The following is a 13,472-nucleotide window of genomic DNA, read 5'->3' on the forward strand; positions in this document are numbered from 1 at the left end:
CCTTGGCTACATGTTTGTCAAAGGCCAGATTACTATCTACATATGTTCCCAGACCCCTGATTACTGGGTCAACTCTTAAGGTTGTATTATCAATGGAATAATTAGTGTGGGTGGCCATTTTTCCAAAAGGCAATCTAATGAATTTCTTGGCATTGAGTTTTAATCCCTGACTTTGGCACCAATCATTTGTCTGTGTTAGACTCTCTTGTAAGATGTTTGTGTCATGGGGGCAATGTATGATAGCTCCCAATTTGCAGTCATCTGTGAAATTGGTCAGCAAAAAGACTCTTGATGTTAGGTTTTATCTCAGTGAAGGAATTACCAAATTGGAGCGGTTCCAGCAAGGATCTCTGAGGTACCCCACTGATGACCAATCTCTTAATGGAGGTGGTCTCATCAATGCTGACTTCCTGGGTCCTGCTTGTGAGCTTGCTGTCAATCCATTGAGTTATGTAATGGTTTATCTGTTCTTTTGTCAGCTATACCCAAGTGGGATAGTGTATCAAATGCCTTAGCCAGCTTCAGGTAGGCAGTATACATCATTTTCCCCTCATCTATTGCTTTAGTGACCTTCTCAAAGAAATCTACCAGGTTTAATAGGCATGACCTTCCCTTGACAAAGCCAAACTGTGCGGTGTCCAAGGTATGAAACTGCCTACATTTCTGTTGATCATTTCCTTGATAATTCATTCCATGGCTTTGCATATTGGACTAGTTAGACTAATGGGTATGACTAGTAGGATTAATGGGTCTGTAGTTTCTGTAGTCAGTTGATGGCCCTCCATTGTGAAGTGGATAATGGTTGCAGTCCTCCATGCTTATGGTACAAAGCCTAGTTTGATGCTATACTTGAAAAAATGAATCAAATGGTCCATATAGGTCACAGTTCAAGCTATTTAGGAGGCATCCCAGGATATTGCCAGAGGCCATTGAGGCTGTGTTTTTGTCATTAGTGGGTGTTGCCAGGACCTGCTCCCTGCTAATAGCTGGGGGGTTATATTGGTAGGTACTTCATGTAGAGAGGCAGGGCAGGGGAGTGGGGTGAAATTTGAAGTGCGTTTATCAGCCAGCAGATCTGCTATGTCATTCTGCTCAATGAAGGTGACACCATTGACAACCAGTTCAGCACACTGATGTGTGCTGCCTTTGAGGTTATGGACATAGCTGTAGAAGGACTTGTGGTTGTTTTTAGCCTATGATGGATCTTGAACTTGTAATTGGTCTTGCTGGACTTAATTAGTCATTTTAGTTTCCTGTTTAGTTTAATTAGTGAGGTCTTATCATTATGGGAGTTGAACTTCATAATTTTAGCTATGACTTTTTTCTTCGTTGTATACCCTATCAAGGTTAGGATTCCACCAGTGTGGTTTGTTTTGGGCTTACTTCTAGTAGGTACAGTAGCCTCTATACAACCATTTACATGGGCTGTACAGGGTCACTGTGAACAATTCTATATAGAATTAGAAGTGGCATTGAGTTTTGACAAACTATTACTTTATAGGCTGCAATTTGCTTTGGAATAGCTCCAAACTGTTATAAGGTTTGCTGGGATTCCCATGTTGACTTTTATTTTGAAGGAGACCACACAGTGGTCTGACCTCACCAGTGAGGATGTGATACTGTGGAGGGGGAAATGCAGTCCTCTCCCATTTTGGTGAATACTAGGTCCAGTATGTTTGAACCTCTGGTGGGTGTGAGTACAGTCTGGCCCAGGGTATTTGTGTTATTAAAGTCCAGGAATTATTCTGCCTATGATTATGAGGCAGTGCATGTTTCCTAGTCTACAGAAGGGTAGTTAAAGTTTCTCATAAATAGTGTACTAGATTTAATGGTGAGTGTCTTCAGTAAGTCTAGGAATCAGCTATGGGATGCAATTGACATAGATGGTAATGTAGAGCTTATTGGATATAGAAAACTCCAGGGCATCACCCTGTTTAAACAACCTAGTGTTAAATTTATTGCTAATGTAGATCAAAATCCTACCACTTTATGTCCCAGTCTGTGCAGCTGATGGTCAAAATGTGTGGAAGGTACTGCTGGAGTACTTTCTGTGGATTTAAACCATGTCTCACTAATGGCACAGATGTCTGTATTTTCTAGAGTGAGGAGAGCTTATAGGTTGTAAAGTTTCTTATTTATGCTCCTACCATTCAGCAAACATCTTTAGGTTTTTGGGTTTTATTTTCTTTGTTGGTAGGTTTGTCAATTTGCCTTTGCCTAAAATGTCTCCAAGGAGCTGGACAAATTCTTTTTTTTCTCCAAACATCTTTATTAAATGTTCACATATTACAAAGGCATTATTACATTTATATAAATGAAAAACATACACAATGATACCACTTTAGTTGCAAACAGTTTACTTCACAGACACCATTGAAACAACTATAGTTGCAAACATTATACATCACTTATAAACCATCCAGTCAGTGTCAGTTAAGCATTGTATGGCACATTCAAATCCTGCCTCTTAACTCATTCACTGCGGAGCAGCTCAGAAAATGCTGCCTGCTTACTTCCACCATAGGAACAACAGTGCAGCCTGAGATCATTTTCAGACAATCCATTTCTAATACTATACATAAAACAAAAGTTCATAACTCTTTGACTATAAGAGACTAAAAATGTAAATGTGAAAGTTGTTCAGCAGACACTGGCCTTTCCAACAGTGTAAATGTTGATAGTGTGTATCTAAGTCATTATTAAATATTTGCCAAATAATGTTGATATTGTGCATAATGTTTACCTTTTTGGTAAAACAAATTACAATATATTGGTCAGTGTACCATGCAGACCCATACAATGTGTAATTAATTTGTTTGTATGAATGTCAGCTTTAAAATGATACCTTAACAATTACTGTCTGATGCTCCTTTATGGAGTTATTCACAGAAATATGGTTAATATAATATTTCTCATAATCGATAAATAAACAAAGCATAAGACCTCTTTACCTGTAACAGACAGAGGCTACATATTGGTGTACAAGTTGTGTGGCTCAATGTCAGGTTCAAAATGATGCATCATTTGTATCATCACCATATTCCCTTGCCAAGACATGGGCGTAATAATGAGAAATATGGCAAATGTATAATTTTCACAATCCTACAAGAATAAACAAACGGTGCCATCTGTACATGTGCACAACATACAGACACAGTTCTTTTACCATGTTGTAAGGAGTAATACTGTCCTCAAAATGAGGTATTACTTGGGACATTGACATGTTCCTCGCAAAGTTATTTACCAAAATATGAAAAAAAAAATCATAGTTTCCATAACCTATGTCCTAAACCAACGGTGATATCTGTACATGTGTACAGCATACAGACACGCTTCTTTTACCATGTTGTAAGGAGTAATACTGTCTTCAAAATGAGGTATTACTTAGCACATTGACATGTTCCTTTGCAACGTTATTTACCAAAATATGAAAAAAAATCATACTTTCCATAACCTAAGTCCTAAACCAATGGTGATATCTGTGCATGTGTACAGCATACAGACACACTTTTTTACTATGTTGTAAGTATGAATACTGTTTTCAAAATGAGGTATTACCTAGCATGTTGATATCTTCCCTAGCAAATTTATTTACCAAAATATGAAAAAAATCTGAATTTTCATAACCCAAATCCTAAACAAACTTTGATATCTGTACATGTGTACAGCATGCAGACACAGTTCTCTTACCATGTTATCTGTATGAATACAGTCTTCAAAATGAGGTATTACTTAGCACATTGACATGTTCCCTAGCAACATTATTTATCAGAATATGAAAAAAAATCATAATTTTCATAACCCAAGCCCTAAACACACTTTGATATCTGTACATGTGTACAGCATACAGATAGCTCTTCTACCATCTGAAAAAATAAGGTTTTACTCAGCATGTTGACAAGTTCCCTAGCAGACTTGTACAACCAAATATTAACATTATCATAATTTTTATAACCTGAGTCATAACATGAAGTATTTGTACATATGAGTACAACATACAATTACAGTTCTTTTACTTTGTAGTAAGTAGAGGGAGAGTAACAGCAGATTCACAGAAAGAGTGCATGAAAGGGTACATGAAAAAATAACAAGACTTGCCTATTCTTTTTCTTTTTGCATGTATCCTTTCAGGAATGTAAAGTGATAATGACTCAGTGTTATGCTGTAACTGCACATGTAAATTAATAATGTGATAATGACTTTCATTTCATTACTGCAAGGTTCCGCATGCTCAAGACAAAGGTGATAATTGCTGTACATAACCTATTCAGTAGGTATTCATTATATTCCTGGTGGAGGTGTGATGTAAGACTGAAACATTACCATCTATTAGGAAATAAACAGAGTAATTCAGTAAAGTAATATAACACTTGTATATCACTGAGCCTTTCCACTCACCTAAATTCTACACATGACTGACAAACCCAACACATTTTCCAGAATATATGGTTGCTCCATGTTGAAATTAGTGAACAAGTAATACGCTTGATCCAGGTAGCATGGTGTCACAAACTCCCTCAGAATAGAGTGCAAACACAGATGTGACCTGGTGTCAAGCACTGAGTAGCCACATACTATTTTGGTAAGTGTTACTTGTATTCAAATGCAGCAAAAGCTTCTCGACTAATAATTCCTGTAATATTTGAAGTGAAAGTTAGAAATGTAGACTTTGTAAGCAGATAAATGCTGTACATTTTATTAACTTTTCCGGTATCTATATATTTCCTTCCTTCTTCTCTTTAGGTTTATATTAATTTACAGGTAACTGACTTAGTGATGCAAATAATTTGGTGTATCATAACGGTTGTGCCATAATTCAGGTTTCTGGGTATGTTTTGTTCTCTTTCCAATTTTCACCTTTCAAGGCATCAGTAAGGATTTCACTGATAACAGACTAAATTAATCTCATATATATATATATATATATATATATATATATATATATATATATATATATATATATATAAACTGTCAGTTGTCAGGGTTCATAATCTAACTTGAGTCCCTAGAGCCCTTCATTTTGGTAAGTCAAAGTTCAATCTATTGCTTGTGTTTGTGGGTTCCCTTTCACCAGACCTCACTCTCATCCTTCTCATTAGGGATTTCACATGCCTAGCACTGCTTTTTCTGGTACTAAAGAGCTTGTTTTAGGCACACCAAATCTCCAAGATGTCAGCATGGTAAATTCCAATTTGGAACATGTTATGGTGTCTGTACTCAGTCTTGGTATCAAAGAAAAGTATGCTACAATTTCAAGGAATAAAGGATGATGTAAGAAGAAAGGCTTCTTCTTTTGTTGCAGATAGTCATATAATGTAATGAAACTAATACTTGTCCCTAATGGCTGTACTCTCATCAGTACGCTGATAATACAGATCAATCACTGCGTTCTTCAATTTGCCAGTACCAACCCACTCCCTTCTGATTACCAAATGGCATTTGTTTTGGTTCTCCTGTCTGCTTCCTTCTTGTTCCTCACCAATGTAGTACACTGCAGCCACTCTTTGCCAAACTGATACCCTGCTGTTTTCTCCTACAAAGTACTGAATTACTGATTAAAAAAAAATGTACAATGTATGGAAAGGCTGAAATAGCTGGAAAGTAGTTGAAAACATGTCACAACATCGTTTTTACTGATTCTGATTCACTACACAATGATTTTACTGTACCAGCCTTGCACTACATGTGAGAAAAGTGATAACCCAATTTGATGATTCAGGCACCTATTGCAGTGCCGAAGTGTAGACGACACTTAGAGTACAGCACCACTTCACAACAAAAAAATCCTCTCTGCTAGGTAATGGTCAACAACTTGTGTCTCTGTTGTGTAATGACAGTGTAACTGGGCAGAAATTATGTGTGGCCATGAGAGCATGGTCACGTATCTATGAGAAACAAAACTTATGAGAGGTAACTTGTGATATTAGCTTTAAGGTTAAATGACCATTGAGAATCGTTATATATTTTTGTTTTCTTGGAAAGCCTTTCTAGCATGAATGGTTAAAGGTGTACTTGAATGTCTTGGTTTGAGTAGTGATTAAAAAAAATGTACAATGCATGGAAAAGCTAAAACAGCTGGAAAGTAGTAAAATATTCAGTGTTTATGTTTTAATAGACTAAGAACTTACTGCAGTTGCTTCTAATGCATGAATGGCAGGCACCACAGCTGCTCCTAAGTGTTCTGATAGCCTGGTGTTTTTTCCTACAAAGCACTGAATTACTGATTAAAAAAAGAATGTACAATGCATGGAAAGGCTGAAATAGCTGGGAAGTAGTAAAATATCCACTGTTTATGTTTTTAATAGCCCAAGAACTTACTGTGGTTGTTTATAATGCATTAATGGCAGGCCCGTAAGCTGCTCCTTAGTGATCTGATATCCTGCTATTTTCTCCTATAAAGTGCTGAAATACTGATTTTAAAAAAAAAACGTACAATGCATGGAAAGGCTGAAACAGCTAGAAAGTAGTAAAATATCCAGTGCTTATGTTTTAATAGCCTAAGAACTTACTGCAGTTGTTTCTAATGCATTAATGGTATGCATTTTGCACTCCTAGATGAATTCTGATGTAACACACAAGGATTGTTAGCGTCTCAGAGAGCACTCGGGTATACCCTTAAATGCACCCTGTGGCGGTACTCGGAGTTAATGAGTTAAACCTAATTTCTGCTCTGCATATATTGTTCTCACAGTTCCCATTTTTTTCCTGTGTAGTTTGCACCTTCCCTTTTCTAAATATCCCAATTCCAGTTGTTTTACCTCTGTTACTATATTCACTACTTCTAGTAAAGTTGGTTTAGACTTTGATTTTCATTTTATAGTAATTGCTTTTTTTGGCAGCCACCATAATTAGACTCATCAAGACTTTACTATGTCTAAGCAATTCTGACTCTGTAGCATAACTCAAAAAAATCATCTCCCCAGTCAGTCCAATCTGCTCACCCAGCATCAACAGAGCAGTCTGCAGGGAATCCCTAAAGTCTTCCAGCTCATTACACTCCCAAAAAATATGCTCCTGACTACATCTTTCTTGCCCATCACACCTCCAACATTTGCTATCCACCTGAGGAAAAATTCTTTGGAGTGTACATGGAGTATAAAAATACCTATGTAAACACTTCCAGGCAAAGATCCTAAATCTTCTATACTTTGTTTCATACCTGGGAGATATACATATTTCCCCAATTGTGTCTTTGTGAATTGCTTGTCCATTCTCTCTTCCCAGTCCTTTCTAAGCTCATCTGATTGATTCTTATAATTATCATGCAATATTTTATATGCTTTACTATTTCCTTTTTAATGACAGCTTCTGTTCTAGATTCTATTAAAACTGTACCAGTGCTGGTCTTTCATTTAGGACCCCCCTATTTCTTTCTCTTTGCCTGTGCTCTGATATCAATCCTTGATAGGAAAGACAATCTCTAATCTTCATTTCAAATAAATCATTGGCCTCTTCCCATTCTATTACCTTTCCCTTTCTAGTTATTTGCACTCAATACCTTGGTTCCTTTGCCAGTGTTCTCCAAATAATTCCAGCCCCTCTTTCCTATTATCTGTATCCCTGACCACAGTCATCCCTATCAGCAAAATCTCTTTCCTCCATTTTCGTGTTGGTTTGGTTCTTAGAATACTCCCTGCTATTTTATGAATATAATACTCTGTATGATTTTGGTTGCTCTCCTTAGGAGTCTGCATCCAAAATCCCAGTCTCTCCTTATTTCTTGAGCTTCTTCCCAGCATCATTCCTTTCCACTTTGAATTTTCTGCTTGTGCTATGTATATGAACCTTAACTGTGTTGCCCTAAAATACTCCCTGAAATTAGGTTCACAGTTCCCATTTTTTCCTGTGTAGTTTGCACCTTCCCTTTTCTAAATATCCCAATTCCAGTTGTTTTACCTCTGTTACTATATTCACTACTTCTAGTAAAGTTGGTTTAGACTTTGATTTTCATTTTATAGTAATTGCTTTTTTTGGCAGCCACCATAATTAGACTCATCAAGACTTTACTATGTCTAGGCAATTCCGACTCTGTAGCATAACTCAAAAAATCATCTCCCCAGTCAGTCCAATCTGCTTACCCAGCATCAACAGAGGAGTCTGCAGGGAATCCCAAAAGTCTGCCAGCTCATTACACTCCCAAAAAATATGCTCCCAACTACATCTTTCTTGCCCATCATACCTCCAACATTTGCTATCCACCTGAGGAAAAATTCTTTGGAGTGTACATGGAGTGTAAAAATACCTATGTAAACACTTCCAGGCAAAGATCCTAAATCTTCTATACTTTGTTTCATACCTGGGAGATATACATATATCCCCAATTGTGTCTTTGTGAATTGCTTATCCATTCTCTCTTCCCAGTCCTTTCTAAGCTCATCTGATTGATTCTTATAATTATCATGCAATATTTTATATGCTTTACTAATTATTCCTTTTTTAATGGCAGCTTCTGTTCTAGATTCTATTAAAAAAACTGTACCAGTGCTGGTCTTTCATTTAGGACCCCCCTATTTCTTTCTCTTTGCCTGTGCTCTGATATCAATCCTTGATAGGAAAGACAATCTCTAATCTTCATTTCAAATACATCCTTGGCCTCTTCCCATTCTATTACCTTTCCCTTTCTAGTTATTTGCACCCAATACCTTGGTTCCTTTGCCAGTTTTCTCCAAAAATTCCAGCCCCCTCTTTCCTATTATCTGTATGCCTGACCACAGTCATCCCTATCAGCAAAATCTCTTTCCTCCATTTTCGTGTTGGTTTGGTTCTTAGAATACTCCCTGCTATTTTATGAATATAATACTCTGTATGATTTTGGTTGTTCTCCTTAGGAGTCTGCATCTAAAATCCCAGTCTCTCCTTATTTCTTGAGCTTCTTCCCTGTGTCAGCATCATTCCTTTCCACTTTGAATTTTCTGTTTGTGCTATGTATAAGGACCTTAACTGTGTTGCTCTAAAATACCCCCTGAAATTAGGTAATCCTATTCCACCTTATTCTATTGGTAGAATCAGCTTACCCCACTTGACCCTTGCTGTCTTCCCTTCCCAGATAAAATCCTTCAACTTATTTTTAATTGCTATCCACAACTTCTCCTCCAGTTGATAAAAGTATGCCTGACCTGTGTATAAGACTAAAGGGACTAAAACATTTTAATGGCTTGTATCTTAGTATCCATATCCATATAACAAAACTTCCAGTTTCTCAATTTTTATATCATCTTCTATTTAGTCTCTTCCCACATATCCTTAGCTGCCACCACAGAGTTATTTCTAATCCATACTCCTAAATACTTAATTTTATCAATAAATAATATAATTATCTATAAATACGTTTTGCTGTGGTATCATCTTCTGTTTTCTTACACTTGGATTTGTTTTTCAGGAGTGATTTTGCTGGCTTACTTGGATTAATTTGTTCATTTTCTTTTTTGCTACCAGTAAACCAGACATGGCGGAAAGCAGTCAGATGGAATTAAGATGGAATTAAGTTATAGGTTCATAGGGTCATAGGTATGTACTAGGCTAATGGCCCTGGAGCCTTTACAAGCCTAGCTCATAGGATTAACCTGGCATCGTGTCACCTAAACTTAGTTCCTGGTGCCTCTGTCGAGTAGGTCCACTGGAGTGATCCCTGGGGTTAATTTTCTATTTCCCATCCACTCATCAAGATTTCTGTTGAAGAGGGCCAGTGAGGTACTCTGCTTGACATGTATGGGAAGTCTATTATGAACCTGTCCCTCCAGCATGTTCTGTTGATTGTGATAATGCAGTTGAGGTCTTTGGAGCATATGGTGCAGACATATTGGGATTTCTTTAGATGTAGCATTTCTAACAGAGCTGGGTCAGACATTGCTTTGTAAGTTAAGCAGAGATTGCCTCTAAGAAGGCGATATGAGACAGAGAATAGTTGGAGTTTTTTGAGTCTGTCCATATAGGACAAGTATTTAAGGCCTAGGATCCTCTTTGTGAGGTACTTTTGTAGCCTCTCCAGTTGTTGGAGGTGTCTAGTAAGGTACATGCCAAATGAGGCATTGTACTCGATTATTGGCCTAATGAGGAAAGAGTAGAGGGAGACAATGACCTCTTTCTTCCTGGATGCAAAACCCTTAGTAATGAGATGTGCCACATAGAAGGACTATCTGACCACAGTGGCAATGTGGTGGTCAAAAGAGAGGTTGCTGTCTACCTGTGTTCCCAGATCTCTTATGGTACTTTCTGTGTTCAGTGGACTACCATCAATGTGGTAATGCAAGAGAACTGGGCTTTTCCCAAGGGGGATGACAACACATTTTTTGGCATTGAGCTTAAGGCCATGGTTCTGACACCAGTCGTTGGTGTCATTGAGGCCTTTCTGTAGGATGTCAACATCATTTGGGGAGTTAATAATAGCTCCCAACTTGCAGTTGTCTGAGAACTTTGTCAACCAGAGTCCCTTCATGTTGGCCTGGACTTCAGAGAAGTAGATATCAAACAGGAGAGGACCCAGGACAGAACCCTGTTGGACTCCACTCATGACTGGTTGGCAGTCTGACTTGGATTCAGTAACTTTCACACTATCTGTGAGCCAGTTTGCAACCCACCTAGTGATATACAGGTTGATGCCTAGCTTAGTGAGTTTTTCTATGATTCCTGAGTGGAAAATGGTATCAAAGGCCTTGGCCAGATCAAGGTAGGCTGTATGAACCACCCTGCCTTCATCCACAGCTTTGATGACTGATTCAATCATCTACCCTTCACAAAACCAAACTGTGTAGGATCCAGAGTTTGGAGATTTCCTATGTCCTAGTTTATTAGGTCCATGATGATGCATTCCATAGCTTTGCATATCAGACTCATCAGGCTAATTGGGTGATAATTTCTGGGGTCTGTAGTCACTCTTCCTTTGTGGAGAGGAATGACTGTAGCAGTGCACAATTCAGAAGGGACAAAGCCTGAGGCAAGGTTGTGATTGAACAGGGCACACAGGTGAGGTGCCAGTTCACTTTGTAGTTCATGTAGAACACAGCCAGGGATATTGTCAGGTCCCATAGAAGCTGTATTCTTGGCCTTGGACAGTGCTGTTTTAACCTGTGCAGCAATAATACTGAGTGCCTGGCAATCTACTGATATTGTGATTGGTCCTTTGGGAGGGAGGGGTAAAGTTAGCATTGAATCTTTTGGCCAGTATATGAACAATATATGTTGGCTCAGTATCGGAGGTACCATTGTGCAGTAGCTCAGAACAAATCTGGGTATTGCCGTGGAGATTCTTTACATAACTATAGAAGGCCTTGTGGTTGTCTTTACTATCTGCTACAATTCTGTTTTCATAGCTAGCTTTAGAGAATTTAATGAGGGATCTCAACCTTTCGTTAAGGCTGATAAGGGAGTTTTTCCAGTCTTGGGACTTTGCCTTATTCTGCATCAGTTTCCTCCTTCTGTTGTAGAGTTTGTTTATGGCAGGTGACCACCAGATTGGCTTCCTTTTTTTTTGAGGAGAGCATCTTGGTTCTATTGGGTATTGCGAGATCCATGCATTTGTGCATGTGTTCATACAGTGCATTGGTGTATGATTCGGCGGTCATGCAACTATTCTCCATTTGCATGGGTGCCATGAAGTTAGCCACCTCTGTTTTTAGGAGCCCAAAGTTAGCTTTGGAGAAGTTTTTCATGGTGGTTACCTTTGTTTGGGCGTGGGAGGGATGTGGATTTCCTAGGTGATTAGTTTGTGGTTGGATCTAACCAGGGAGGAGTTGACTATTGTTGTAGAGCAACAGCCACCCATGTTAGTAATGACCAGGTCAAGAATGTTGCTACTTCTAATGGGGGTAAGAACGAGCTGGTCCAGAGCATTGGAATTAATGAATTCCAGAAAGCATTAGGCAATTGTATTCATACATGAGTAGTTTTCCCAGTTAATGGAGGGGTAGTTGAAGTTGCCCAGTATGAGAGTGTTTGGATGGACCCTAATATTCTCCAGGGTGCTTAGGAATGTGGAGTGTGAGTCTTGGGACATGGTTGGGGACCTATAGCAGGCTACGACCTGACTTGCTGTCTTACCCAATGTTAGCTGCACCTGAAGTATCTCAGATGCATTATGTTGGGCTACCAGTCTGGAGGTGTGCTCATCCTTTATGAATATAGAAACACCACCACCTTTTAGAGCTTTGGTCCAAGTTCTGGGTCCGAAAGGTGTGGAATGAGTTATAGCCTGGTAGTGCTGGGGTGCTTTCTGCTGCCTTGAACCAGGTCTCTGTTACAGCACAAATGTCGATGTTCTCCATTTTAAAGAGTGCTTTGAGCAAGTGCATTTTGAGATTTAGACTTCTAGCATTGAGCAGCATGACTCTCAGATTGCATTTGTTTGTAGCTCTTACGGTGGTAATTTGGCCTTTGAAACACCGCCCAAAAAGGTACTATAGGGTGGCAAGAGCCTTGGCCAGTATCCAGAAGCCCAGGGGTGACAGATGCAGGCCATCTCTGGCAAAGCATCGAGGTATGTCAATCATGTCATCCCAGGCAGACAGATACTGGACCCCTGAGAATGACAGCAGAAACTTAGCCAATTGTTGAACTCAATCATTTTCTTATTGTACCTTGGTATCATTCTGGGTGATGGTAGGATGCTGCTCAGGGCTAGGGCCATACCCACCTGGGCTACATAATCCAAAAGCTCCTCCATGTCTCTTTTCATATAGTCCAGAGAGGTATGTCTCAGGTCATTCACACCCACATGTACAATGACAGAGTCATATTTGTGCCTGTTGTTGAGGGGCCTGAGTGTGTGTTATGTGGTGGATCCTGGTGCCTGACAGGCAGCTGACTGTTACTTTCTCCTTATTCAACCTAGTGAGTGGGATATCAATGTGCCTCACTATTGAGTCACCTATGACTAGTGTATTGGGCATGCTGCCTTAGGGGCTTTGGTTGAGTGTCACACTGTTTAGGAGAGTTATGTATCTCATGATTAGTATTGTGTTGTGGTGGTTGGGTGCATTTCTGCCTTGGAGGTCTCTGCTGTTTGGGTAGATTTTTATTGAGAGCCTCCATGAAGGTGGGTGTGTTGTTTGTGTTATTATGTGAAGGCAGTGCTGGTGTATTTTCTGGAGGGCTATGTGTTCCATGTGGTGTGGTGCAAGTGTTGACCTTCTCCTCTTGACCAGCTTTTCCGATCTTGGTTGGAGAATGCGTGGCTTCCAATTTGGATATATAAGTGCATCTCTCACAGGTCTGAGTGTTGGGAGGTAAGAGGAGATGGTTGTCAGTGTACATGAGGCAGTTGGTACATTGCCTCAGGATGCCCAAGATCACCAGGGTAATAGGAAAAAGCATAGGGAACTGACCTTTAGACATGCCTGGAGGGGTGGGCATTAATAAACTCTGGAGCTGTTTCCTTGTAGAGCGTTTAGTGCTGGTAGCACTTTTGTGTGCTACAATAATTGCTACAAGAAGTCTGGTAAAGTGCTAAACTAATAAGCTAGTAAAAGTGCAGGAGA

Source organism: Protopterus annectens, chromosome 8.part0 (assembly GCF_019279795.1).
Source record: "Protopterus annectens isolate FY-2018-M chromosome 8.part0, PAN1.0, whole genome shotgun sequence".
Taxonomy (NCBI): domain Eukaryota; kingdom Metazoa; phylum Chordata; order Ceratodontiformes; family Protopteridae; genus Protopterus; species Protopterus annectens.